Genomic DNA, 27,634 nt, shown 5'->3' with positions numbered 1-27,634 from the left:
TTTTATAGCGTGCCATTCCCTCATTGGGAGCGTTCGTGAAAGAACACACTACGTCATATCTTCACAGAACGCATTTTTTTCATTGTACAATACAAACGCTATTGTTCGAGAGAAGCCGGTTTAGTAGCAGCAACTGTAACGTATAACGAAGGGAGATTCTGTGTAACTAATGTAAAATGCATTGTTCGAATCCGTCTTCTTCTTAAGTTGGATCACGGATAGATGTGGTTAAGATCACCAGGGGCGGATGCAGGATTTTTTTTTTCGGGGAGGGATTTAAGGAGATAGTAAAAATGGAGTAATGAGAAATAAGTTCATATACTCACAATTTGTTTCCGAGTCACAAACATTTACAAGTTGGCCTGAGTAGCGTAGTCGGTATAGCCTTCTGTGCTCGAAGTTGCGGGTTCTACCCCAACCCAGCTCGATGGGATTTAAGTGTGTTTAAATGCGAAAGGCCTCATATCAGTCGATTTACTGGCACGTAAAAGAAGTCCTGAGGGAAAAAAATTCCAGCACATCGGCGACGCTGATATAACCTCGGCAATTGCGAGCGTTGTTAAATAAAACATATCTTTTTTAATTTTAACATTTACAATGACTGCAATACAAAAACAATGACAGAATGACATTTACAGAAGAAGGCGATGAGGCTTCTTAGACATTTCATCCTGTACTTCATGAGCTTTTACTTCTACATTTTTATGTATATACATCAAGGCCAGTCCATTTAATCTGTCTGCTCCCATCGTGCTCCTCAAGTAAGTCTTCAAGTACCGCAATGTTGAGAACGACCGTTCTGGTGTTGCTGTAGTTACAGGCAACGTGCAGAGAAGTTTCAGCGCCTTGCAAGTGCAGGGAAAAGTAATTTCATTGCACCTGTTCAAAGATGATATAAAATCAGTAGGTATTAGGTGAAGATTTTTCTGATCAAGGAAATTTATTCTCCACATCTTCAATTCATTGAAGAAAGACTCTGGTGATGCATCAACATCATTGTGCCACTGATTTACTATAGCCTCAACAGCAGTTTCTAAATCTTCATCTGATGCTCGCACTATGTTTTTAGGCAGAAAAGTTTGTATGGACTTTAGGATTCCCTTATGATTTAAAAACCTGTTCTTTAGCTAACTAATGAAATAGTCCAAGAAGGGAAGGAAAATTGAAAGCCTAAAATACTCTTCATGAATATCTGTCTTGAAGTAAGAACGCTGTGTTTGTCTTCCTGCAGTTCTTGGAATTTAACATTGTAGCAAAGAGAATTTACGTGGAAAACTCTCTAATTCCTTTGTACATTCACGAATTAAAATTAATATTATTTTTGTTTCTTGTTTTGTATTTTTCTCAAAATTTCGGGAGGGGATATATCCCCTTAGTCCCCCCCCCCCTTGCATCCGCCCCTCAAGATCACATACTACAAGAAACAGCATTGTCACAGTTTGCCTCTGCTGAGTGAACGTGGTTATCACGTAATAAAACTGCTGATTCTGAAAGTAAATGAGAAGGCCACACCAACAAACACAATCACGCATTTTTGTCTAGTATGTAACTCGACTATCACTTAATGTTGAAAAATATATCGTGCTTGTTCTTTGTTATTTTGTTAGGCTATGTAGGCTATATTTTTTGCACAAACATGCTCTTTTTGCATACTTACTATCATTGTTGCATGACATGTAACTTGAAGATAACAACACGTTCAATGGTTACTATGGAAACGCTGAAAATAACAGTGCAGTAAGTAAATTCTCTACAAACTTGACATACAGTCACTTGTAAATTAAAAAAGAAAAAACTCTGACAGAACAAGCTGTACCTTTATTTATGAACATTAAAATTGAACGTGAAGTTTGAACAATTATACTAGTAAATGTTATGGGATGAAGACTGTCACTCTCTTTATTTACAGAAAAAGATTCAGACACTTTAATTTCGTATATTGCCATAGCTTTTATTTATTTGAACAATGCATACACATAAAAGACAGTTGTATCCAACAAATAAAACAAAAGAATGTAAAAACACGGTCACCTAGAAAATTGCACGTTGCTATTAACAAAATGACAAACGTTCAGTTCAAAATTAATACATAACTAAAATACATAATAAATAAAATCATGATATATTATGATTGTGCAAAAAATAATACGCAATACACGATCGTTAAGTGCATAACAGAGTCTCGGGAATTAAGAAAACTCGGCGCAAGCGTCTCGTTTTTTTTTTTTTTTCAAACTTTTCCTCGCCTTTGGTATAGAGTACTTGCCAACCTACTGTAGTATCGCAATCTACTATTACGAGACGGTATTGATAAGTTTTAGCCGAACATGAATATAGTTACAGTGTCGCAAAACATATTTGTATATCCAATATTATCAATTTTTATCTCTGTACACTTAGCATAACGGTCATAAAGGAATTCCAAGCATTCTTTCCTTTCAATAAAAAGTAGCTGTCTACTGACATGTTGCGAAATTAAAACTTGAATGAAACGTTACAAAAAACGAAGTACACTGGCCTTCATTAGGAATTCCAGTGAATTTTTAACGTGGAACGTTTAAATGGGCACCTTTCGGGTAAAATGTCCGCATCATTTCTGTAATACTCTACGGGCAACTTGCTTCTTAGCGGTAGCGCGCCGATGCAACCCGCAACACATCATTGCTCCTTAACTGCAGCGGGTCAATGCAACCCGTAACATAGCATAAAAGATACAAATAAAATAAATCTTAATAATACAACATGATCTTTAATTTATTTCATGTACATCAGGACTCCCTTCTCAGAATTAGAATTGAACCCTCTAATAAGAGCAAAGCTCATGAAAGTTTTATTTTACAATGAAAACCACCAGTCACATGCTTATACCCAGGCCTAAATTATGTTAATTTCCCAACTTCCAGGCACAATTTCTAGTACCGGTATTTAAGACCAGTGTTGCACATTTTGTCTTCGCATGCGTTTGGTGAAACATTGCTGGACACCCTTGTGGCATGTCATTCATCTGTAATCGTTCAAAGCCTCGCGGCAGATGAGAGAATCACTTCCTCCAGAGAGCCGCATTCCAAAGGCTCACCCCTCACTTCGCTGTTTGGTGGGTATTGCCAGCAGCAGCATGTAGCGGTTTTCCTGCTCATCTTCAACTCAACTCACTCTAAAATCATAGGGAAACTTTACATCTTTTATATATAGTGGTACAGTATGCTGAGACTCCATCCATTTAATTCAGAATCTTTAAGATTTTGCTCCAATCATGTGTGAAAAAGAATAGCTAGCAAATCTGTTATAGCTGTATAGTCTTAGGCTTCTAAAACACAGAACATTCGCAACGAAAATTATGAACTTAATTCTGTATGCAATAATTAATTTCTCCTGACCAAATGTTTTTCTGTCAATACTAAATAGGCCATCTCATTTATCAGTTGATCCCAATACAAAAATGACTATGAAAATCTTATGATTCTTGAAGTTGAGCGCAATGTGTGTTTCTGATTTCAAATAAAGCTCCATTAATTTTTTACTAAAATTTCTATATCTCATGCGCATCATTCCCTGATAAATGAATAAGCAAATACTGAATATAAACGAAATTCGAGAAATAGTTTAGTATAAAACGCTATACACACACTTAGTAATACTAAAATTATTATATTTCATGTAGCCTACATCATTCCCTGATAAATTTCCCCGTAGATACTGAATATGAACAAAATCCGTCCAATAGTTTAGTAGAAATCGCTGTACACAGACAGACTAATACTAAAATTGTTATATTTCATGTACATCATTCCCTGATAAATTGACTCGTAGATACTGAATATGAACAAAATCCGTCCAATAGTTTAGTAGAAATCGCTGTACACAGACAGACTAATACTAAAATTGTTATATTTCATGTACAGTACATCATTCCCTGATAAATTGACTCGTAGATACTGAATATGAACAAAATCCGTCCAATAGTTTAGTAGAAATCGCTGTACACAGACAGACTAGTACTAAAATTATTATATTTCATGTACATCATTCCCTGATAAATTAACTCGTAGATACTGAATATGAACAAAATCCGTCCAATAGTTTAGTAGAAATCGCTGTACACAGACAGACTAGTACTAAAATTATTATATTTCATGTACATCATTCCCTGATAAATTAACTCGTAGATACTGAATATGAACAAAATCCGTCCAATAGTTTAGTAGAAATCGCTGTACACAGACAGACTAATACTAAAATTATTATATTTCATGTACAGTACATCATTCCCTGATAAATTGACTCGTAGATAGGCCTACTGAATATGAATAAATCCGTCCAATATTTTAGTAGAAATCGCTGTACACGGACAGACTAAAATTATTATATGTCATGTACAGTAGTGGCAAAAAAACCGGACCGACTGAATAATCAAAGTCCCCGAAATGAGCCACTGCGCATGCCACCCCCGCATTCACAAGATAGCGAGTAATCTATTGAAATTGTTGTAGTTTTGACTGCTGACGTAGCCCATTTCGAAAGCCATTAGAAAATAAGCTGGTAAAATTCATGTTCTGGGAATAATAAGTTAATTAAGTAGTAAAATATCGCTGCAATCGAAAAGTATTGGGAATAAATTTGAATAAGGAACAAAAATGTTTCATTCCCAGGCAGAATTCGAACCACGAAAGTCTTAGTTACCAGTCTATCGTGCTGTCACTGTGAACACTGCTCTGAAATCAGCTGCAAGGGTCGGCCCGTTTTTTTTTTTTTGCCACTACTGTACATAATGCCTTAATAAATTGAGTTGTAGATGCTATTATGAAGAAAATACGTTCACAGACTAATGAAGTTTTGTTTCTTGTGCATAATTCCCGGATAAATTGACTCGTAAACACTGAATTTATCAAAATTCAAGAACTAGTTTAATGTAAATCGATGTATACACAGACAGACTAGCACTGAATTAGATTTCATGTAATAATTCCCCGCGGAAATGTGATCTTACTTCTCCACTAATCACTCAACACACCCGAAAATAAACGTAAACCAAACTTGGAGAGATTCTCTTTTAAATAATAATAAAAAAAACTGTGATACCTAGCTTAATTATTTTGTTATTTAAAGTTGAAGCTGTAAAAATAATTTATGGACACTGGTATATGTCCCCAATGAATGAGAGAGACAATGAATGAGGGACATTGCTAAATATAATATTAAACCGTGTCATACAGTGCTTCTCAAAAGTTTCAGGCACCCCTATTAAAAACAATATTTTTGTGTTATTATTATTTTAAATTTGAGTTGCCCAAGTAACGTTCTGGGAGCTTGGATAGAAGTATTTTGAGGGGGTGACTTAACTATGTAACTGCATACATTCTTGAAATATAATAATTTTTATGTTTTTTTTCTTTAATTTTGCATTTTTTCATGAAAGATACCAAAATTCTGGCAATTTCTTTCTTTCTTGTTCGTGCATGAAAATGAAGTGAAAATGTGACTGAGATATCAGTAACCAATAATAAAAATATTTACTTTTATGTCACTATCATGCAAGTGAAAGTCAAATTTCAACAATTTATTGGCATTTTATTCAGACTTATTAAATTGAAAATACATGGTATTTAGCTGAATTTTATAAGAGAGCTTGTGGACATGCTGTTTGAGCCTATAGGTATCAGTCAAATTTTGTTTCTGGGACTGTACGTTGTTAATAGTTACGATGGTTACGCCCGCCCACGTCTTCGCCCCTCCGAGTGGTGCTCAACTTATGACAAGCGATGACGCAGAGAAAACAACGCCAAGCCCGTCAATACTCAAGTCTGCTCCAGTTTCCCCATTAATAAATTGCTGAAAAGAGTCGGTCCATGCACTGTGCATAGTAAGGGAACATAACACGAGATGAAATAAATAGTAATATGCGTTTCAAGAGCGGTAAGTTGAAGTTTTCATGTTCGAGGAAAAGTTTGAAAAAGGGAAACGCAGTTGAGCTTTTTTAATTTCCGAGAATTGAAAGAAAACATCCCGCTCGTGTATAGTACATTATTTTGCGCGAAGATCGTTTATTACATACCTGAAAGAGGAATTTCTAATTAGTTGCAATGAAATCTCCATCTTGGTTTCTGTTCAATGACGGCAAATTTGCAAAACAAAAATATATTCTATCTTCAACATTGTTCCTTTAAAATGTTTTCTGTGTTTACTATACTCCAGCAGGCCGTGATATACGCCTGTCTTTTTTTTCCCCCAGTCTATGATGAGTCTGGAATCTTGTTGATTTTTTCACGGCTTCCTTAATGTTACTTGCATCACGAATGCAATAACTTTAGTGGAGTTGTAGAGTTTACTTAATTTTTGCAAATATTTAAAAACAATAATTAACAGTGCAATTTAGGTGAAATTGCAGTGGTAAGTTTCCAATTTATAATTATTAATATATCGTGTATCGTACATTATTTTGTGCGAAGATCGTTTATTACATACCTGAAAGAGGAATTTATAATTAGTTGCAATGAAATCTCCATCTTGGTTTCTGTTCAATGACGGCAAATTTGCAAAACAAAAATATCTATCTTCAACATTGTTGCTTTAAAATGTTTTCTGTGTTTACTATACTCCAGCAGACCGTGATATAGGCCTACGTCTGTCTTTTTTTCCCCCCGTCTATGATGAGTCTGGAATCTTGTTGATTTTTTCACGGCTTTCTTAATGTTACTTGCATCACGAATGTAGTAACTTTAGTGGAGTTGTAGAGTTTACTTAATTTTTGCAAATATTTAAAAACAATAATTAACAGTGCAATTTAGGTGAAATTGCAGTGGTAAGTTTCCAATTTATAATTATTACTATATTGAACGTCTCTAAAAATAATATGTTAAAAGCCTAAAGCAGTAAAATCAATATGTCACTTAAGCGGTAAGAAGAGGAAAATTGTTATGTGTGCTAGGTTGGGAATACTGAATGTGGAATTTTAGACTTTCCGCGGATTGGTTTAGTGCGGAAACCAAGCAAATACGCACGATCTCGCACAAAAGTAATATTTTGTGGTACAGGTCTCATGCAGGATACAGGATGCAATGTTACCAATCGGCAAATTTAATACAGTATTTAAAATGCTATATAAAAATATTAAAGTAAGGGAAGGAAAAGGTTGGATTACTGTAGATTATTGTTCAAGAAAGTCAATAAATGAACTTTTGCAGCACAGCCTTTCTGAGCTATTGGACACTCCCTACATAGATTCCTTAACAGCAAACAATTTTTGTAGAGGTTATTATGTTGTGAATAGAGTTTTTGGAGAGATCACTGCTCATATAACGTAGCTCCCGTAAATGCGAGCTCCTATCTGTGCGTAAACTTCGAATTTAATAATATCTACCATTAACTATATAGAAGAAAAGTGATAGTCATCTCTTTGTCATTCTTGCAGTTAGAAGGCCAACAATGCATTTTAAATGCTCTCGAATTAGTAATAATAAAGAGACGAGAATTTCATGCACTATAAAATACCAAAATATGCATGTATTGATGCACTATCAAACTATGAAACATGCACGATCAAGCGAATAATACATTAAAATATGCACTTTCATTTTTGTTCCAAATTTCTTATTTCACTTCATTTTTTTACACAGTTAACAACAAACAAGATTTCTAAATTTGCTTATGTGAGATTCCTCTGTCAAACCTCGACAATGACCATACAGGACGCACAATGGATCTAAGCATGCCTGAGTAGAGATGGCCGATATTTCACAAACCGATATTTTGTCACAGATATTTTTTTGTCACAGATAAATCTGTGACTGATGACGCGAAATATCTGTGACAAAATATCGCTATCGAAATCTGCTCCGTATTCAGTACTCTGTGACTGATATTTTCTCCTCTACGTCGTAGGTTTGCGCGTGCGCATGGTACAATAACAGCAATCTGGCGGTAGTTTCTCCATCTTATTATAAATGATGTAGTTACCATTGGTTACCGGTATTTAATTTTGTGTAAAATCCTGTCTGAACAACTGTTTTGTTTTGTAATTATTTTCCAATGTTTCATTAATTTTTATTTTATAATGTTAATGCACGACTTAAAATAATTTATCCATTATATTATATGCAATAAAAAGGATCAATTTTTAAAACGATTACGATAATCACATAACCTCAATTTCTCCATACCGAACTACATTTAAAAAATATCAATATCTACAATATAACCTCTTGGTACGTTAGGTTAACTTTTGATATGTTACTGTTCAGTTAGAAGTATTTATTTGTTAATGGTACATGCACATAATTTATTTGTTGGATTTTCCCATATAAATCGTTGCTGTGTGGCGGGTATAGAGAAATCGTATTCACATTTCACTGCTCTTCAATATTTCCTGTTAATTTTGATCGGTGTGACAAAATATCGGTGTAATTCATGCATATTGTGCTTACTTACCGATATAAAATATCGGTGTGACAAAATCACCGATAAAAGTCACAGATATTTAATTGTCACAGTCACAGTTGTCACAGATCCTTGAAAATATCGTTTAAGCTCATCTCTATGCCTGAGCGCAAGGACACAAGCACGCCAAGCCAAAACATGTGATCGAAAGACGTGCATGTAGTCTAAACTGGCAGGCGCTTCATAGCACAATCTTTAATAAAACATCAGATAAAACGTGACGTAGGCCTATGTATTTATGAGAAAACTATAAGGAGAGGGGCAAAGTAAATAAGGCGTTGTTTTGAAATGCATTTTTCTTAAACAAATGTCAAAATATTTGCACGTATATTCCTTAGCCTACTCTGTATAATAAATATAATTGGACTCTCCACATCCTCGAGAGTGGTAGATTATTTGAGCCGTTCAGAGCAGAAGTGGTGTAAGTCAAAAATGGGTAATGAGAGTTAAAGTAAGCATTCTGCAAAATACAGCGCAAAGTAGCAATTAATATTCAATCTATTTAAACTATTAGTAGACATTGGATAGCAAGAAGGTCATACTAATTGCTACTTTACGCTGTATTTTACAGAATTTTTTCTTAAAACCTCATTACCCATTTTTGACTTACACCACTTTTGCTCTGAACGGCTCACTTGGTGCCGAGCTTAACAGCGCAGCTGAGTAGCTACATCATGTCCGCACTAGGTCGTACCCCAGATCACATATAGATTGCTCATTCCTATGTTAAAATCGGTTGCACTTCGAAGAGAACAACCGCCAGGATCGCCACCCGTCCGCCGTAAACGAACACGAGATGGCAGTACAGTCGCTAATGCAATTCAAATGGGAGTTATGTCATGACTCCTAGATGGCAGCATAGTAAACCTGACTAATGTTGTTACCGTCAAAGCCTATAACGCCGAGCAACCTGGGTATTATCGCCGCGGCCTCATGCTTAACATGTCGGCATCATACAATAACGTGCGGTGTGCTTTTAAAATATAATTTTTCCGACCGATTGTTGCTCTGTAGGTTTCACTCTAAGCGTCACGTTGTCACGTCTACTTCCTCGATAAGAATGACTAGTTTGTTATATTATTATTATTATTATTATTATTATTATTATTATTATTATTATTATTATTATTATTATTTCATATACGAGTACGTTGACATTCTTAACTCTTAATAATAACTCTTTAATAATAATTTTTAATCACATACCTTAATGTTCGTCCTCAGCACAAGACATTGCAACCTCGATTTTAGTCCACATGGATTAGACAAGTAGGTGTCATTTAATAATGGAAGCAGTTTATTGGTTACAATATTGAAATTGAGGCGAGTGATTGGAGCAGCGACATAAGAAATTGAAAACAATAATGCAATTAAATTTCAAAGACCTGCCGAATGTTATGCACGAGGTCGCTCAAAGACCTGCCGAATGTTAACCATGAGAGCGCGGCGATAATATCCAGATTATATGATCTAGGGTCGTACTTGTCCAATACGTAAAGTTATTTCAATTCAAGTAATGAAATTACCGTAGTCTGAATAAGCAAAGAAGCGCCTTCAATTATTTTCAGAAAAAGGAGGATACCCATACCCTAGAGTTCCCCGACTGCATGTAAGGATCGAGATCGATCGAGAAAGAGCGTAGCATCTTCCGGTTGAGAGAAACAGTGACTGGGAAATTTTAAATCCCATGCAACGCTTGACTGCGACGCACTGGCCGATACCTCTTCCATTGTTACGAAACTCCCTACGAGCTGAACTCCCATGCTTTCATTTGTTTTTGATTATACTCTTCTCTGGCACTGTAAGATGGTGGTCTCTCGACGGTTCGCAATCACTGCATGACGTCACTTTCCTGTTACATATAAAATGTGACATTTTTCTCATTATTACCTCCAATAAATAGGTAGTGACGTCAAAGTCATTATATAAACGACTTTGATTATTCAATATTATAAATTCAATATTTTCTTAAGTAATAGAGACATAAAACGAGAATGACTAAATGATATTAATGGAATTTTGTTTGCCTTCTATGCAGCCATCATCTTTACTGTTATGGATCGGGTTATTTGACCTTGTTCTGTTCCTACTGGTGTAAGAATTACGACCTAACATATATGTGTACAAGAATCAGGAGTTGATCACGTCATCTGTGTGGCCCAGGGTTGCCAGATGTCCCGATTTTCATATAAAATTGTCCCTCCTTTAGAAAATTAACGTCACTTGTATAATTGTATCGTTACCTACTAACTAATTTGTCCTAGGCCTAGATAATTACAACAAATTTAAATTAATTTTCTTAACAATGTAGGTTTTTATATTGGAAAAAACGAATATTTTGGCAAGTGTAAGGTTTGTAACAGCTAATTCAGTGGTGAATATGATATTTCTACATAAACATTTAAAAAGAAACGTTCATCCGTCATCTGTGTGGCCCAGGGTTGCCAGATGTCCCAATTTTCATATAAAAGTCCCGAGTCCCGCTTCGATTCGAGGCGGGACGCAAGAAGTCCCTCCTTTAGAAAATTAACGTCACTTGTATAACTAATTTGTCCTAGGCCTAGATAATTACAACAAATTTAAATTAATTTTCTTAACAATGTGGGTTTTTATATTGGAAAAAACGAATATTTTGGCAAGTGTAAGGTTTGTAACAGCTAATTCAGTGGTGAATATGATATTTCTACATAAACATTTAAAAAGAAACGTTCATCCGTCATCTGTGTGGCCCAGGGTTGCCAGATGTCCCAATTTTCATATAAAAGTCCCGAGTCCCGCTTCGATTCGAGGCGGGACGCAAGAAGTCCCTCCTTTAGAAAATTAACGTCACTTGTATAACTAATTTGTCCTAGGCCTAGATAATAACAACAAATTTAAATTAATTTTCTTAACAATGTGGGTTTTTATATTGGAAAAAACGAATATTTTGGCAAGTGTAAGGTTTGTAACAGCTAATTCAGTGGTGAATATGATATTTCTAAACATTTAAAAAGAAACGTTCATCCCAAATGCATGGCAAAGAGAATGGAAAAAAGCTTGTTGTAAATGCTAAAGTTCAGTAATAAATATGTAGGAAGCTCTGAAAATGTATACTGCACGGTATGTTAAATTATGGGTTTCGAGCAGTAATAGCTCATAAAATAAATATGAATTCAGGTTTCAGTCAATTTTATGTTATTGTTATCAATTAATAAACGTTGAAATTTAAATATTTTGTCACAGCTGGGGAAATGTATGAGACAGAACTACTATTAAGTCATTAAGTTAATAATTTGGCATAATATATTATTGCCACAAGGCCTTCAGAAAGACGCCAGAGAAACGTGATGTAATTTGCAGCCAGATAAATATTATTTTGTAATGGAAACATGTATCTACAATATGTTTTTTTAAATTAAAATTTCAGTTTTCATATTCATATTAGTTTCTTCAACTGTATGTAAAGGCATATTTTTTATCTCGTTTTTTATTTATTTATTTTTTTTTTTTGTAGTGATGAAAATGTCAACTCTGCCCATATTTATACCATTCGTTCTTTAAAATAAAACGTAAGTTCTGTATATTATGATGAAAAAAGAATGTCCCTCTTTGGTAGATCTAAAATCTGGCAACCCTGGTGTGGCCTAAGGCAAGGAAAGACAAAATACGGACCAGTTCCTATTGAAAGAAGAGGAACCTGGAGTTCTCTGCCAGGAATCGAATTCCGGTCTGTGTAGGACGCCTGAACAAGAACCGTCTTCTAGGTGTTATCGGAGGAAGTGACTGATAATACGAGTAATTCCCCCATGATTCATTAGGCGGCACCAACTTTATATTTTCCTGTAGTTTCTTCTCCGGAGGGGGCGCGAATTTCCCCGTAGTATAGTCCGGATCTCCTTCTCCATACCCGGGCTAAGAATGACACCTAACCATTTTCCCTGGTTACTACATATGCTAGTGAATTATAGTGCTTTTATAGCTGTCAGGTTGAATTTTCTTTTGTCAACTTCGTTTCTAATTCCGATACTGACACATACTAAAACTGGCAGTTACTTTCTAACTGTTCTGTTGATAGTAGGGCCCAGCCGTGGAGAGAAAGTGACTGGCGAGACATTGTGGCTCGCAGTGATAGCTGTGCATTTCGCTTGCTTCTAACCTCCGCCAACCCCCACCCTCTCACTCACTGGAGTCAAACTCCGTTCCATTTGTATTTGTCTCTGACCTGCGAGTGGCATATGTCTCTCTCGAAACCACGTACGAAAATTCCAAGTAGGATGGGAGGACGCATTTTTTTGCTGTCAATATGATGAGAATATTAAATGTATGATTTGTTCACAAGTATTACGAGGAAAACGGTTGTATAACATAAAACGGCATTATACGACATGTTACTGATGAAACATTGAAAGGTTAAGTGTTATTATTGTTATCATCATCATCATCATCATCACCATCATCATCATCATCATCATCATCATCATCTTCATCTTCATCTCTGTACGTCGACCCTTTTTCAGCAGATGTACGAACAATGCGGTTAGATCTTCAATTTAAACTCACAGATTTACAATGTGATGTCAAATGAAAGCTAGATGTAAGGACTTGACAAATGTTGAAGTTTCAAATCTTTCCCAAAAAATAAATATCCGAAGCTTCGTTCTTTCGCTTGCTCTGTTGAAGCCATGTTCGCTACAACTTACGTTTGTGAAAAATTATTTTCAACAATTAAAATAGTAAAAACCAAATTTAGACCACGACTGACAGACAAATACCTCCGTGATCAACTACAACTGGCAGTGACATAATTCCTGATTTTGAAACTCTGTCGCAGAGACATTCTGAAGACAGTTAATTTTAGGTTGTGATATTGTTCATTTACTGTTCATTTCTTTCTTCGTTACACGTACTAAACATTAGTTTGTAGCCTTGTACTGTATAAAATTATATTTAAGTGCTTGACGTAAGGAAAATGAAAATCCGTTAATAAGTCAGACAGTTGCTTCACTTCCCCTTCGGGTGTCCGCGTCCCTCCATAGGTGCTATGCACGTTGCAGGTTACACAGTGGCTCGGCGCACGATTACATTTTCGCCACCGCTGTAGTAGGCTATTCATGGAACGAAAGTTACTAGCGAGTGTTATTTAAAGTGTGAACTTAATTAATAAATAATATTAATAAATAATACAGTTCATTTATTTATTAGTTTTACATTTCGTATATTCCTCTTTTTTTAAGGGGGCATATAACACCTTCGGAAGTCAAAAAAAATATTTTATTTCCTTTTTGTTGAATGGACTTTCCTCAATAGTATGGCGAAAAAAATGTTTAAATATCTCTAATATGATTCGAGTTGTGTCCTAAAACGTGAGACTGTGTCAATTGACTTGGCCATTTAAATATGAACAGAACTTCTTATATAAATCTGGCTTTCAGGTAAAGCTCTCTGTGAAGCAGACTTGAATAATTTCAAGGTAAAAATTGTTCCGGGGCCGGGTATCGATCCCGGCACCTTTGGCTGAATGCACCAACGCTTTTACCAACTTAGCTACCCAGGATCTTCATCCGACACCGTCTCAACTTTTCCCTTAATGTCTTCATAACTCGAGTGGGCTGACAAGACGTCAGAAACCCACATCGAGTGCACACAAACTCTGTGTAACTTGAAATTGTGGTTTTCTGTTAACGTACCTACAGTAACGTATATATTATACAAATCTAACTTTCTAGCTATATTTGTTCCAACAAATCTTTCCATTAAATTGTGTTTTCTTTCTGTAAACGGTGCCAGGGAAACTTACTTTCTGGACGGATCTCTTACAAAGCAATAAAACAAAGACATATTCAGGCAGTCGTCAGGATTCTATAAATCTGTTAATTTTAGTGATAAAGTAACGCTAACTTGTAAGTTGGAATTAACTAAGAAATAAGCACAGAAAGTCAGAGAAAGACATGCAGCACGCACAACTAGTAGAGAGTTCACCTCGTAACATTTTCGGATCGTGGCTGAAAGCAGCGACCTTCAGCGAACTGCCAACTCGGAACTTTTGCAATTGCAATATTCCTTAATGAGACTTGTACGTGCGGTTACAAAACTCTGCTGTGCGCTGAATCAGCTACCATAAAACATCCCACATGCTATATACCAATTAAATATGTTGCCTGGATGCCTCATTTCTAACCACAGTACATCACCAATTAGCTACCATAAATGTATTTCACCCCGAGGTGTCTCATCACTCTTCTTTCTTGGTCGCCTGTTTACTCGACCGGCACATTAACTGTTGTCTGTGTCAAACAGGCATGTGCGACATGGTTTACTAGAATTTTAGCGACAAAATTGGTACATATATTATACTGTATATATCGGCAAGTGCAGTTGCTATTATTAGGCATTTACATACATTAAGAAATGTGATATAAAGGGTTAACTTTCGCAGATTTGTTTTACATTAGTAGGCTATATTTATTCATATTTATGTATGCTGGATATTGTTTAAAAATATTTAAGAACAGCAGTTCATGAGTGAAAAAGAATTATTGAAAGAAAGAAATAAACGTAAAATGAAGGAATGAAAAATGAATTGAAAAGGAAAGACACGAAGGGAAGAAAGAAAAAAGATAGATAAATAGGTAGATTAGATAAATTGCATGGATGGATGGAAATGGAAAGACAGTAAAAAGATAGTCAGAAGGCCAGGCAGACAGGTAGATGGACAGATAGACTAATGGATGGATGGGTGGATGGATGAATGGATGAATAGACGACGATAGATGGGTGGGTGGATGTGTGGATGGAAGGGCAAGTGGAGAGATGGTTAGATGAATAGATTGTAGATGCCAGTGGACTCGGTAGGTGAATTGATGAATGGCTTGTTAAGTGGATAGGTTTGTGGATATTCAGGATGGTTGGTAGGTAGGTAGTCAAGTATGTTGGGTGAAAAGGTAGCTAGGTTGGTAGGTGAACAGACTGTGGGATGGTTGCGAGTGTGCGTGTATTGTCGGACCATCGGATCTGTGCCCCTTCAGCGCTGTCGTCGTTCTTGGAAAAGTTAACGCCTGTACTCACTCCATTCCACCCGATTTCCTCCCACCACGTTAAATAGCAGGCCACGAACCTTGCCGAATAGGGATGTTGCCAAACTTCCGTCAAATGGTGTCATAAATAACTGGTTCTCCATGCTACAATACTATTTCTTTCAATCGAAATACATCTTGTATTTCTACATTTTTTAAACCTAAATCCCATGTCTCGAATCACTTTCCGTAGTTTTTCTCTCCAACCTTGGAAATTATTGCTTCTCTCGCAAGCTTCTGTAATTTCTTCAATGTTGAAACTTCTTTCTGAACGGTATAAAATTCTTATATCTTTCTTTTAAAATACATCGGTTCATATCATCTACAATAATTAAAAGTTCCCTTGGTCTGTTCTTCCCTGGTGATTCTAGCTTTTCATCTTCTGCACAGACTCCCTCTCTCCTGATTTTCTTTATTAGGAGTTCTGACCTGTCTATATAAATTACATAAAATGTTGTATTATTAGTATTAGTTAAGTAATTTTAATACATAATCAATTGAGATAAAATAAGCCTCACCTGTGATAGCAGCTGCTCTTTTCGTTGCCTAATTGATAGGAAACAGATGTTGACCTGTTTGTTTCTCTTCATCGCAAAATGCTATTACGTACTTGCTTAATAATATTTCTTTCGCCACTCCGTGCTACAGTATTCATGTTGAGTTGACAACAATGGACTGCAAGTGCAAATATTGTAAACTGTCCCGCAAGAAGGCCAAAATTGTGAGTAGTGGGGGACAGAAAGGGCGAGAGATAGAAAAGAGAGAGATGGGAATGCAGGGAAAGAAATGAATTACCGAGGCTGAGAAGGAATTAGGGTTCAGTTCGCATATCTTACGGGGGCACAGATCCGATGGTCCGACTATACCTATGTGTATTGATAAAAGTTCTTTGAATATAGAACTTATTCTGAAGACAGAACATTTTTATTCTCGAAACTTCCACGTGTTATTCTATTCACTGTATGTAGAGAATATTTTGTGAAAGGCTTCCAGTTCCATAGTAAGACATTTGGATATAAAACGCTGTTGCTTTGCTGCCGTGAGAACTCGCAGTTTCACAGACCGACGTCAGTAGTAGCAGTAAGCTCTCACAGCGTGTTACGTTGGCAGTGATGTGCAGTTGTCGCTATTGTCTTTATACGCTACAGCGGAAGCGATTGTGCTGGTGGAAAAAGAGTGCAGGATTTGCGCGTGGGAAAGAGAACTGCGTGAGAATCGACCCCAAGCCTCCACGTGCAACGCTTGTTACACGGCGCCTAATACGGAGAGACTGAGAGCGTACATACCGTATGTGGGAGGCTCAAGGTGTCCCCGTCAAGCATTGCTAGAAAACAAAGGCAGAAATGAGCGACTGAATTTTGCAGGCGGAACTCAGCATTAACTGGCCGCAGGATTGCCAGATAAAGGAATCGAAACCGTCGTACTAACTTATGAAAATTGCCATACTTCTGTATAAAATTGTCGTACGTTTCTCAACTTCGTAATGTATTTCTAGTCCACAGCTGTGTAGTAATGGTTAGCATGTCTGACTGTGGAACGAGCGGGCCGGCGTTCAAATCCTGAATGAGACGAGTTATCTGGTTGAGGTTGTTTCCAGGTTTTCCTTCAACCCATTAAGAGCAAATCCTGGGAACTTTCGGCGCTGGAGTCATTTCGCTGGCCCTATCACCTTCATGTTATTACGCATTTGATAAATAATCGCAAAATAAACCTATAAGTTAGAATTTATAAAACAATTATATTACCGGTTGTTCTGTATGGTTGTGAAACTTGGACTCTCACTCTGAGAGAGGAACATAGGTTAAGGGTGTTTGAGAATAAGGTGCTTAGGAAAATATTTGGGGCTAAGCGGGATGAAGTTACAGGAGAATGGAGAAAGTTACACAACACAGAACTGCACGCATTGTATTCTTCACCTGACATAATTAGGAACATAAAATCCAGACGTTTGAGATGGGCAGGGCATGTAGCACGTATGGGCGAATCCAGAAATGCATATAGAGTGTTAGTTGGGAGACCGGAGGGAAAAAGACCTTTGGGGAGGCCGAGACGTAGATGGGAGGATAATATTAAAATGGATTTGAGGGAGGTGGGATATGATGATAGAGACTGGATTAACTTGCATAGGATAGGGACCGATGGCGGGCTTATGTGAGGGCGGCAATGAACCTTCGGGTTTCTTAAAAGCCATTTGTAAGTAAGTAAATATATATATTATAACCTATTTGTCAAACAAACAAGGACGTTAATAAAATTAAACTCGTATTACTTTGGTATAACCGCGCCGTATACGTGATACCTAGAGCTTAAGATGAAAAATTATGACTTGCATGGCAAGCATAGTTACCAGATCGATTTTCAAAGTATCCCCCCCCCCCTTAAAAACATGTTTCTTTCATATTAGTCCAGCCTCTAGGACATAACAAATGAAGAAAACTTGTCTAAAAGGGACGAATTAACCATCAATTTTATTTTAATTATTAAGAAACATTATAAGTTCTCAATTATTTTTCCCTTCAGTGAAATAGTCGTACAAAATTGCGTACGACATACAGTGCGGTCGTACTTCGTACAATTAATCAAAATAGTCGTACATATGGCAACCTTGATTGGCCGTAATATACTGATATCGTCTTCGTCGTTGGATCATCATCAGTTTCATGGTGCCAACTTTTGACTTGTTCATTTCCCAATATTATTCTGTAATTATTGATAAATATATCGCTTTCTAGAATTGCTGAAATATATTTTTCTGTTCCCTACTTATGAAGTAACATAATATATTATGTACCGGTATTAGCCTATATTTTTGTGAACTTGTCCATCTATTCTCTTTTAATACAGTATTCGTTTACTTCTATTAAAGATCGTATTGGGATGCCGTAAAAATTGATTTTCGCGGAAGAACATATTTTCAGCATCGCTTAAGGCTGGTTCACAATAAACCGGAAACGAGAATCGGAACGAAAACGAAAACGAAAACGAAAACGGTAAAATTGTTAAAATGTGTACATTTAAATGTGAGCATTCACAATTAACGAAAAGCTTGCCGGAGCCCGGGACCGGGACCGGAGAGTTGGCCAAGTTTCAACTTTGGCGTTCACGTTTCTGATCACAGCCCACTAGATTCATTCTATTGCCATCTAAAAGCTATTTTGTCGTCGTATATTTTGTAGCAAGAAGACCGTGACATAACCTATGCATTATTTTGTTCTGTGCTGTGCATCATGGAGCAAGTTTTATTTGATGAGATTCTAATATTGAGTGTTGAGGAAAATCCTCACGTTTACGATAAGCGGCGCGCCTCGTATAAAGATGATGACGTGTCTTTCAATAGCTGCATCTTTCAACACCGATCGGAAGCGAATCATATTTTATTACTGTATTGGTTGTATTACACACTACAAATTCATGCTTCAATTCAATAACTACTGTTGTGTTCATTTTTGTTCTATTACAAATGTTTCTTCTCTAATTATTTTACGTTATGGTAGACTTAAAATAGGTTGTGATAATAAAGATGCATGGGCATATTTATAGTACCGTACCTAATGAAATGTTTCAGTTGAAATTTCGAAGTTGGTTAACCTGTGTTTATGTTGGCTGCCTTGTACTCATGAGAGAACGCCATTGGTCAATTATACACAAATAACATCAGAATGCGTAATATCGACTTTACATATCGTTATTGACATACATATCGATATGCATAGTCGTCTACGTTCTTGTTTTATTGTGAATCAAAAATTTTCATATTCACGTCCTCTGCTTCTCGTTTTCATTCTGGTTCTCGTTCCCGGTTTATTGTGAACCAGCCTTTACTGTACATGGAAATAGTTTTGGACATTCTTGTCTCTGTATAGTGATTTCTCTTATTGGCCAGAGTCATTTATGCGCAAATTATGCGCATGACTTATACTAATAGTTTCAGTAAAACGTTATTAAGTTTGCACTAGTAGGTACCTTCGCATTCGGGGCACGATGGCTCAAGCCCTGAGGTTGAGGGATCATGCTTCACCTTCTATGTCACAGGGCCGTGGAACTGGAGCATATATGAGCAGAGAGCAGTTGACACGCTTATAAATGTTTAGGTGTACATTTATCGCAAATTCTTAGGCGGTACAAACCAGATTAAGGGTTTTTCCCTAAACTGAAACGAAGACAAATGAGAAATATGTATGATAAGACTTTCCTGTGTTAAATTCTAACTTACCTTGTTTACATGTTTCGACCTTTTATGGGTCATCTTCAGAACTGGTCGTTGCTGGTCTTGGCGCCACTTGTTTTGTTTCCTGTGAGGGAGGCGCCAAGACCAGCAACGACCAGTTCTGAAGATGACCCATAAAAGGTCGAAACATGTAAACAAGGTACGTTAGAATTTAAACAAGAAAGTCTTATCATGCATATTCCGAAATGATACTGTGTTGAAAGTTGTGTAATCGAGATGTATAGAAGGCAATGGAATTAATTTTAGCGTTGCCTTATTCTTTCGAAGACAAAGAAGAAAAAGAAAAAAAAAAACATTGAACAGCTTGTGGTTTAAATACCGGTGAATTACTGCATGTAATGGAGGATAATTCAGCACGCTTTTGTAAACATCTAATGTAACATTTTATAGCATTAAATTTCGTTTAAAATTTCGGCTTAATAACTATCATATCTTGTTTTCTAATAAGTTATAATAATAATAATAATAATAATAATAATAATAATAATAATAATAATAATAATAATAATCCGTAGCGCTACAGCCCGTGAAGGACCTAGACCGACCAGCCGGCTGCTGGCTTCACGCCCACATGCCGAAGCAGAGGTGGACGATCATCCAACCAGAATAGAGGTATCGTGTGGTTAGCACGATGATCCCCCCAGCCGTTATAGCTGGCATTCGCAACCGGATTTCGCTACCTATCGTAGCTCCCCAAGTGCATCACGATGCTGGGTGGGCACCGGTCCCATACACTAGCCGAAATTTCATGAGAAAATTTCTTCCCCCATGAGGATTCGAACCAGCGCGCATTCCGTAACGCGAGTCCTAGGTTATTTCTTTGCCATATCTTCATAATCATGCGATTGTAGATATGTTTATATAACATTTCTGGTTTGTTTCTAACCACAGAATAGCCTACCTGTAGGCTCTGTGTATTGTTTCGAACAATTATGAACATTCTGTGTAGGCCTACTCATACTAAGATTCTCCTGTGAAGATCATTTATATAGGCTAATACTGTAAAATGTGGGCTCTATGGAAATATAGTTTTAAATGTTTGGATGTACCTGAAGTATGGTTTCTGACATCTGTGTCAAGGTACAGAAAGCATTAATTGGCGAAAAAAATATACTAATGAAATAAAGATTTATTTGAATATCGAAAATACGCGACATATTCAAGAATTACGGGCAAGTTTTCCGGGTTTAGTAAATTGAGACAATATAATAATAATAATAATAATAATAATAATAATAATAATAATAATAATAATAATAATAATAATAATAATAATAATAACTGCCTCCCATATGTTTACATAAATTTTGTAGAAAGAAAATTAAAATAAACATATATGAATTATAAAGTGAAGAAAAAAACATTAAACATAGTGAATATGATTACTCAGAATTTGGCAAGAGCGTTTCAAAACTGAAGTTATGATGTCAGCAGTAAGTGTCTGTGGTAGTTCAAAAGTCTTCCTGAAGCTTTCAAAGAACTTGGGAATCACACCACGAGCTCCAATAAGAAGACCAATCACCTCAATGTCAAGTTGGTATTTTGCTTTGAAGTAATCAACTGTTGGCAGATAAATGTTGATCTTTTCTTTATTGACATCCTCCGGCTGGCTACTCCCCGTTTCAATCCTTATGGTGGGATCAATTATATATCCTTTCTTGGTAGTCTGGGAATACGTTATGATGTCAATACGTCTAGAGGAGCCAACCCTTACCGTTGTGAAATTTAAAACAAAAGCCGTATCGGATTTAAAATTGAAGGTGATATAGGACTAAAAGAAATTACATGACTTCTTACGATGATGTTGAGAAGGCATTACTTCGGCTTTACAAAAGTGATTTCCGAAACTAATATGACGAGAAATAACAGAAATAGCCAGAGAAGCAACAACACCTCTGAAATATTTTTCATTGTTCACTTTAAGTCTCTGAAATATCCGTTCTTGGATGTGGAATTATTCGTACTCCCTAGGAACAGCAACTTCTCAAATCTGCTGAGGAAATTCACATATGAATTTAAAAACAAAAAATGAGACACAAGAATGCTCGCAACAAGCCTCCCTAACAGAGGGTCCTGCAATATCCCCCAGATATAAACAACTCGACAGGAGTTCTATGACGCGAAATCGGCACCAGTCACAGAAAAGAGAACACTCATGCAGAATCCAAGCTCTGAACGGAATTCGTCTCCATGCTGTCAGATGTTTATTGCTGGGAGGAGTCATAATATTTGCATTACGAGTAATACCGGATATTGAATAAGTTATTTGTCATGTGATGAACATCTGGCCATGACGGTCGTCGACTGGAAGGAAGGTCGTCTAGATTAAGTTATCAGTGACTCAGTAGGAATTCTTCTATACTAATAATAATTCCTCAGAGGCATCCCTCCTCCCGCACGCAACGAAGCGCGAGTTTTATCATTCCGCTCCCCGACGACGCGGCGTTGACTGCAAGATACGTACGGGCTATTCCATCTCAAATCGACCGAAATATAGAGAAAATTGACCTTGCAATTTTTAAATACAATGAAACTTTTTTTGTACGTAGAGAACTGTGATACAATGCTTTGTACAAAGTTTGAGGCATCAGAACTTCATAGTGTTTAAATTTAAAATATTTAAATTTATCGTATTTTCATGAAATTAGCAACTTTAAACTGTTGTGGCTCCGAAACTCTTTCACCCAATGATCAAAATCATGGTTTATTTTGATGCTGAGAAATTAAAGTTTATATTGACATGTAAACAGTCTTTCTTACTTTTTATGGAAATGGAGAAATTTAGATTTTTCTTAATTAAGACGCCTTTGACCACGAAAAAAATATTTTTAAAATATATGGTTAGATTCCGCATTGAAAGTACAAATAAACACATATTTTTTACTGGTGTACCGTTGATAAGAAAGTATTGAAAATATCAAATAAAGAAAATAAATAGTACGCGCGTGAAGTAACCAGCTGACTGTGAGATGGAAGGTAGCCGAAACAAGCAAGGCCAGGGACATAAACACGTAATGTTTCGTCTAGTAGCGCATAGCTGGGCTAGCTTTATCACAAGTTTTCATAAACACAGTAGTAAAATGACGCCCAACGCTGGCTTATTTTCAGCTCTCGGCCAATGCGTGCGGTACTGCGCCATTCAAGTCTAGCCGTGTGAATATAATTTATTTAATACCCTTGAAACTTATTGCCGTGACACTAAGCAAACAATGCCGAAGTCCCTCTTAATAATGCAAGGTTTTTTCTCAATATTTTTTTACAATTTTACAAATTGGCAAAAAGCCTAAAAGCAACTAAAATGAGATTATCTGTCTCTCTGTTTACAATAAAAATAAGGATTACTTCTTATCATAACCTACCAAATGTCAGCTTCAAAATAAGCTCTCGTTCAATGTTCTGCAGTAAATGGTTCCAGAGTTCTGAGCGCTGAAAGAGGCTTCTTTTTATAAAATGCGCCAAATTTGTCGCTCAATAATACGAAAACCGTTTGACTTTCGATAGTATATTTTTGAAAATGTACTCTCCTCAGCACCTTGTATAAATAGGGGAAAAATTAGAGTATAAAAAAAATGCGAGGATTTTTACTGATCGATTTCATATGGAATAGCCCGTATGTCTTATGGATAAGTGAAGAGTTTTGGGGGGTTTTTCGTTTGCTTCAACTTTACAAATTTCGTCCTACAAATATTCCCTATTCTCTCCGCCCGCCCTTTCAAAACATTTAATCTCATCAACAAATTTGTTGCCTCGATGATATCAGATGAAGATGGCAATTGAATTGAATTGAATTTCGAGAGGGGGCACTACGATCCTGCATCGGCAGACTGCACTAAGGTTCGCTGCGTACCCAGGTTTCGAATAGGCAAGCCCACTATCTACGAGAAAAAATTCTCACCACGGAAGCGAAAGAACTTTACAGAATTTTTATTTGTTGAAAAATACTTTTTTTATTTTCTTTTTCCTGGGGATATACTTTCCACAATGTTAGGATATTCCAATCCGCGGTATATCTGACTTTTACTGTATGTAAGATCTGCAATATGTGTAACGGTGTTGCGTCGAATAATAGTACCTATTTATCATTTCTAATAATAGAACTACAAGTAAATACTGTAGAAAAATATATGAAAATACAGTAATTAATTGAGAGGTATTCTTTTCTTATATAACGTCAGCTTTCTTCATGAAAAACTCTTATCAAAGCCTTCGAGTTATGACATAAGGAAATGACCGTTGTACCTCTTTCCTCTGAAATATTCGCCAAAAGTGTTTTTAAGCGTATAAAATGCATGTGGAACTTCCTCGGCACTCACTCTTCCTTGTTATTTATAGAATTTATTGCAAACTTTGCAGTAGAATGAACATTTTACTTTCCATCATTACTTACGTTGTGTTAGGTGAGGATAAATTGTGTTATCATTTTGTTTTTAAAACTTTACTAGTTTAATTAAAACACTGTCATAGCCTGTATTGATCTAATTAAGCTTAGTATACTTAATTGATTTTGATGCGGATAGTAACACTTCAGCTTCCGTTATTTATATTGTTTCCTTTAATGTTTTCCTTAACTCACGACATAAATTAGCATTGAAATATAAAATGACTCGAAGTAAAATTTGTCAGAAAAATATGGCAGAATTACGATAAAACTCAGAACTGTTAGCAGTATAAACAAATCTCTTCACTCCTGTTTTCTGTCACATTTGGACTTCATGGGCAGATGAGCAGGAACAAAAACACATTAAAAATAATAGTAATATACGTTACAAGAGCGGTATGTTGACGTTTTCATGTTCGAGGAAAAAATTGAAAAAGCGAAACGTAGTTGAGCTTTTTTAATTTCCGAGAACATGAAAACAAACATACCACTCGTGTATCGTACATTATTTTGTGCGAAGATCGTTTATTACATACCTGAAAGACGAATTTCTAATTAGTTGCAATGAAATCTCCATCTTGGTTTCTGTTTAATGACGGCAACTTTATAAAACAAAAATATCTATACTCCAGCAGGCCGTGATATACGTCTGTCTTTTTTTTCCCCCCCAGTCTATAAATGCGAACTTAAAACAAACGGTAAGGTTATGTAATGATTTATTTTTCATTTTAATATTTTAACAATATTATTTATATAACATATTGCAGTAATAACATCGGCATCTGGAGTGTTGTTGATTTTTTCACGGCTTCCTTAATGTTACTTGTATCAAGAATACAATAGATTTCGTGGAGTAGTAGACGTTACTTAATTTTTGCAAATATTTAAAAACAATAATTAACAGTGCAATTTAGGTGAAATTGTAGTGGTAAGTTTCCAATTTATAATTATTACTATGTTAAACGTCTCTAAAAATAATATGTTAAAAGCCTAAAGCAGTACAATGAATGTCGCGCTTAAGCGGTAAGAAGAGGGAAATTGTTGTGTGTGTTACGTTGGGAATACTGAATGTGGTATTTCACACTTACCGCGTATTGGTTCTGTTGCGGAAAACAAGCAAATACGCACGATCTCGCACAAAAATGTTTTGCGTATGTGTGTGACAAATTTACACAGTGGCGCGAACTTCGGGAGGCAGTGAAAGATTTACTATATAACATTTTTCTCAGGTTATTGTAAAAGGGCCTATTACTTTCTTGTGGGCGAGCCCATGTGTATTTTGTTACGCCGTTCAGTTTACATTTCACTCTGCGACACTGCCTTAAGTATACATTGCATGTTTACGAACGCGCATCTGATCGGTGTACCATCTCTTTGGACTTTGTGTACCATTACATCATGTGACGAAGTTTCATCCTCCCATGTGTATTAGATCAGCTGGTATTCTCAGCCAGACGTATAGCACTGAGTCACTGTAGCTACCCATATGTCACTCTGCCCATATTTTTGCGTCTCAATTCATTCGATTTTCTTTGGTTGGTGGCTCGCTGGCTTTTCGAGGCCCGGATTCGTGATGGATCCGTGCACATCGGCCCTTTGTGCGCCCTATACATAGTGAATCACCAAGTTTTATATACCGCCGCTTAGGGAGGGCCTCCCTGAGGTCAAATGGAAAAAAAAAATGGATACAGTTCCCGCTATTGTAGCTGCTTACCTGTTGTGAACTTCATTCTGGTCACCAACTCTTAATTTTACTATATACATTTTTTTCTTTAATCGAAATTTGCAGCTTGATGCTTTACTTTTCGCTGATGATTTAGTTCTCATGGCATCAACTGAAGATGATTTACAATATTCAGTACACAATTTGAATAAGGTCAGTGAAAAATATAACATAGAAATTAATATTGAAAAAACGAAAATCATGTCATTTTGTGGGAAATTGCCTGTACCAAGTAAAATCTGTTTGAATAATAAAATAATAGAAAGAGTAAATACCTTCACTTACCTTGGCTATACACTATCACCTTACGATGAAGTAGATATTGCTGAAAAAATATGTAAATATAATAAAACAATGGGGATCATTAATAAAATCATGAAACCTTCACTAGTACAAAGACACACAAGAATAGGCTTATATAAAACCTTAGCACAGCCAGTATTAAGCTATGGTAGTGAAGCGTGGACTGTGAAGAATAAAGATGTCAGTAGAATAACAGCAAGTGAGATGAGGTTCATGAGAGCAACCAAGTAAAATCTGTTTGATTAATAAAATAATAGAAAGAGTAAATACCTTCACTTACCTTGGCTATACACTATCACCTTATGATGAAGTAGATATTGCTGAAAAAATATGTAAATATAATAAAACCACGGGGATCATTAATAAAATCATGAAACCTTCACTAGTACAAAGACACACAAGAATAGGCTTGTATAAAACCTTAGCACAGCCAGTATTAAGCTATGGTAGCGAAGCGTGGACTGTGAAGAATAAAGATGTCAGTAGAATAACAGCAAGTGAGATGAGGTTCATGAGAGCAACAGCTGGATATACTCGCTGGGATCATAAAAAAAATTGAGGACATAATGCAAGAACTTCAAATAGAACCCATTATGCAGTTCATCAGCAAATATCAACTTCAGTGGAAGGGTCATCTCGAACGAATGAATCGATGCAGAATTCCAAAAGCACAGTTTCATTACCATCCGCATGGCAAAAGATCTCTAGGCCGTCCAAAGAAGAGATGGATTGAAAATTCTAGTTTGAGACCGTAACAGGCCACTTGGCCTAATACTTTGTTAGGAAGACGACGACGACATCTTTTTCAGAGGCATCCTTCCTTTCGTCATGTAGATTTGTTTTGTAGTGCTCTTTTGACCATCCTGAAATCTGGCGTACATTGCAAGTGTTCAATCCAAAAATCCCTATTATATCCGTGATACTCTGGACATTCAGTTCTTTCCTAATTTTATTACTTAGCTTATGATCAAGCTTGAGTAATCAGATGCATAGCTGCATTGTTTTCACTCCCAGATAAATTATCTCGTAAATACGGAATAGGCTATGAACAAAATCCGCTGGGTAGTTAAGGAGAAATCGCATACACAGACGGACATCAATTCTTCCGTATCAGAGATGCTGAAAACATATACTTCCGCGAAAGTCTCAAAGTCTATTTTTGCAGTATCATATTTATTTCTGTAATGAGGAAGTGAAAAGTACATAGAGTGACCAGGAAAGAGATGGCAACTCCCTAACCCGATGACTGAAGATGGCGATAACGATGGTGATAATTATATGAATTGTCAAATAGTGAAATACAGCGGCTCTTCAATGATACGATATGACGATAACGAAACAATGGTGGAATGACTCGCAGAAAACTTGCATTCATCACAAATATCAGAGGAATTTCCCACAATCTAAATCTGATCACCTTTGGTTGGAAGTTACCACTTAAGAGAACATGAAGAAGAGGAAGAAACAGAAAAAAATTAGGTGGTAGCAACTGTGGTGAAGACCATTGCACCCCCAGG

At 36.3% G+C, this 27,634-nt stretch overlaps 1 protein-coding gene and 1 long non-coding RNA gene across 2 annotated transcripts in view; one reads left to right on the top strand and one right to left on the bottom strand.

Annotated features, from left to right (window-relative positions):
• Diap1 (Death-associated inhibitor of apoptosis 1) overlaps positions 1 to 27,634 on the top strand; it is a 200,419-nt gene that overhangs the window by 43,327 nt on the left and 129,458 nt on the right. The window lies entirely within an intron of this gene.
• The window catches only part of LOC138698599 (uncharacterized), a 32,653-nt gene continuing 6,815 nt past the window's right edge, over positions 1,797 to 27,634 (bottom strand). The window contains exon 3 of the long non-coding RNA XR_011331904.1: positions 1,797 to 3,154. This is a non-coding gene — a long non-coding RNA (uncharacterized lncRNA). The remainder of the gene's footprint in view (positions 3,155 to 27,634) is intronic.

This window comes from Periplaneta americana, chromosome 4 (assembly GCF_040183065.1).
Source record: "Periplaneta americana isolate PAMFEO1 chromosome 4, P.americana_PAMFEO1_priV1, whole genome shotgun sequence".
NCBI lineage: Eukaryota > Metazoa > Arthropoda > Insecta > Blattodea > Blattidae > Periplaneta > Periplaneta americana.
The sequence above is the reverse complement of the archived record's forward strand: the minus strand, read 5'-3'. Positions and strand labels throughout refer to the sequence as shown.